This window comes from Coenobita brevimanus, chromosome 72, assembly GCF_032717465.1.
Source record: "Coenobita brevimanus isolate Jiangsu-jjx chromosome 72, ASM3271746v2, whole genome shotgun sequence".
Classification (NCBI taxonomy): Eukaryota; Metazoa; Arthropoda; class Malacostraca; order Decapoda; family Coenobitidae; genus Coenobita; species Coenobita brevimanus.
In genome coordinates, this window is record NC_137025.1 from 24,019,064 (window position 1) to 24,022,468 (window position 3,405).

The following is a 3,405-nucleotide window of genomic DNA, read 5'->3' on the forward strand; positions in this document are numbered from 1 at the left end:
TGCAACAGACATTAGTTTATTTTATGAATGTTCCCTATCCACAGCTTTGTTACGGCACTGTCTTATCATATTGTGATCTGTTACAACAGACGTTAGTTTATTATGTGAATGTGTTCCTTATCCCCAGCTGTTACGGCACTGTGTTGTTATAACTTATCCACTTCGTATGTTAGTCATTATGTTTCATGTGACTATGACCTTGGTGTATTGAGTTGTAATATAAACCTTTGTTCTCAGGTCGCAACCCCACTGTCTTATTAAATACATGGTTTTACTACATGCTGCTTTGATTGGTGATACAGTAAGTAAAAGTTATCTTTCCAAGTATGAGATATCTTTCTGCAAGATGAGTGCTATCTTTGGAAAAGTGGCTATGGAAGGAGTTAAGAGAAGGGATAAAGGTAGAAACAAGGATGACGATTTCCACCAAGAACTGGTTGAAACAGAAACATATAACAAATTAGTAGGGAAAGTAAATAAACTGGAGAAAACTTTTCAGCTGTAAATGGATGAAATTAAAAAGGAACTATGCATGCAGAAGGAAGAAAATGAAAAATTTGTAAATGAATAGTAAAAGACACAACAATAGATGAGCTGTCAATTGAGGTAGTTTCACTGAGAAAGAAGACTACTGAAATGGAGAGTACAGTCGTCAATCATGAGAGTATTATGGAGGAGTTCAGAAATTCATCATTCATTCATTCATTGCCAGACGCCATGTATCCCAGACGGGGTGGCCAATGGCTTAGAGTTAATTGTTTTACAGGGAGGGGCACTAATCCTCCACCAACCCCACTTGACACGTAGGGATGCCAACAGCATCTGGTGTTCCCAGGCGGTCACCCATCCAAGTACTAACCAGACCCAACGTTGCTTAACTTCGCTGATCGGACGGGAAGCGGTGTACTCAACGTGGTAGTTCAGAAATGATAGAGACAATTAGGCAAGCAAGCACTCTGAGAGACAGAAGCAATGATATTGAAGAGAGAATAACCCAGGTGAACGAAATGATGAGAATTTACAAAGATGAAGTACAAACTGTGTATGCTGAAATGGTGAAAGTAATGGAAGATTTAGAATCAAAAGTTAAAGAAAAACGCATTAGTAGGAAAGTGAAAGAAATAATTAAAAACAACCCAAAATTGGTCAAAGACTAAGCAGATATCAACACATCTTTATTAATCACTGGTATAGACGACGAAGAAATAAGAAACAATCTCGAGAGATGAAAAGGAAGGATCAGAGGATATTATCTGCGATAAATATATAGAGGAAAACAGAGGGCTAGGGAATTAAAAGAGAAGTAAGTCAAGGCCTCAAAAAGTAACCTTCCAAAGTGTGAACACTGAAATGGAAGTGTTACGAATGCTAACAAACTCGTGGTAAAAGAGGAATTGAAAAAAGTATGGATAACAAGGTGCCTAATTCAAGAGGAATTGGGAATACTAAAGGAGAAGAGGGAAGACGATAAAACCAAAAAATGCAGAAAGATCAGAGGATGAGAGGAGTAAATTTCTATTTACAAAGTTGTGGGATTACAAATAAGAAAATGGTATATGAACAACAGAGACTAAGAAAAAGGAAGGTAGTAGTCTCAGACTGTCAAATATGTAAACAACGTGATTAAGTTAATGTAATCAAATGTAGACAGAATGGTATCCAAACTATTAGAGATTAAAGACTATCCCAGACAAATGGAACTTCATATTATTTCCCTAAGTGAAATAAAATTAATCCAAAAGATATCAAACGACACCCTAAGTTTTGAGAATTACAATATATGGAGAGAAGATAGAAATCGGAAAAAAAGGAAGGGGGGTTCTGGTATTAAGAAAGAAAAATCTAAAAAGCCAGAGACAGAACTAGATATACCTTCACAAGTAGAAATGATTGAATTAAAGATTGACACATGTGAAGGGAAAACAGCTGTGGCAAATTTATACATGCCATCCAAAGCAAACAATTAGGAAATAGGCGAATATGAAGACCAGGTAGAAAGTAGGCTACAATTCAGAGATTAAGAGCCCTACAATACAGAATGAAAGAGAAATCTGGAATATTCAATACAAATATAAATTGGAATTACGCCAGATGTTCTTACCTAATTGTATCTTTACAGGAATGAATCAAGCTCGTACTGTCCCGTGTCTTAAACCATATTTATCGTACATATCCTTAAATTTGTGAATTGTTTTGGCACACACTATTTCATTCGGTAGTGCATTCCATTGATCAATTGCTCTGTTTGGGAAACTGAATTTTCTTACGTCTTTATCACCTCTCTTCTTATGCAATTTTTTGCGGTGTCCTCTTGCTGATGCTTCTCCATATGTTAAGTAATCATTTATGTCTATTTTCTCCTTTCCTGATATGCATTTATATAGCATTATCATGTCACCTCTTTTCCTTCTCTCCTGTAGTGTTGGTAGATTCAGTTTATTTAGTCTTTCTTCGTAGCTTAGGTCCCTTAAGCTTGGTATCTATCTTGTAGCGGCCCTTTGAACTTTTTCAATCTTGTCTATATGCTTTTTGAGATGAGGACTCCAGACTACTGATGCATATTCCAGGGTTGGTCTAATGAATGATGTTATTATTATTCTTCTTAGCATGTCTTCATTTATGTATGTGAATGCTATTCTCATATTTGCAAGCAGTGTATACATGTTCCGTACCTTCTCGCTGATGTGGTCAGCCGGAGATAGTCTTTCTCTCTTTCTGATGTGTATAGGGTTTTATTTCCTAACTTATAATCCCAATCAGGTCTTTCTCCACTTTTACCAAACTGGATTACATGACACTTGTCCACATTGAATTCCATTTGCCATGTACTACTCCATTCATGAAGTTTATTTAATTCTTCTTGTAGCTCCCTACAAGAGTCTGTGTTAGTAATTCTCCTTTGTATTTTTGCATCATCTGCAAACATATTCAGATAGCTCTCATTTCCAGTGTTACTGTTTATATCATTTATGTATACTAAAAACATGAGTGGTGCCAGCACCGAACCCTGTGGTACTCCACTAGTCACTTCTTTCCATGATGAGTAGTTTCCTCTTAGTACTGTCCTCATTTCTCTTTTTATGAGAAAGTCTTGCATCCAACAAAACAGTTTGCCTCGAATTCCTCCTTGATGGTACAGTTTCCATAAAAGTCTTTGGTGTGGTACTGTGTCAAAAGCTTTCTTGAAATCTAAATAGATACTGTCCACCCATCCTTCCCTTTCCTGTATTGTGTTTGTTACTCTGTCATAGTAGCTCAACAGATTAGTAACACATGATTTTCCTTTTCTGAAACCAAACTGTCTTTCTGTTATCATACTGTATTCTTCTAGATGATTTACCCAAGCTTTTCTTATAAGTTTTTCTAATACCTTGCTTACAACACTGGTCGGTGATACTGGTCGGT

The 3,405-nt window shown here is 36.4% G+C and overlaps 1 pseudogene; it reads right to left on the reverse strand.

Annotated features, from left to right (window-relative positions):
- Positions 1-820: 820 nt before the first annotated feature.
- On the reverse strand, positions 821-918 carry LOC145407292 (5S ribosomal RNA; annotated as a pseudogene).
- Positions 919-3,405: the final 2,487 nt, after the last annotated feature.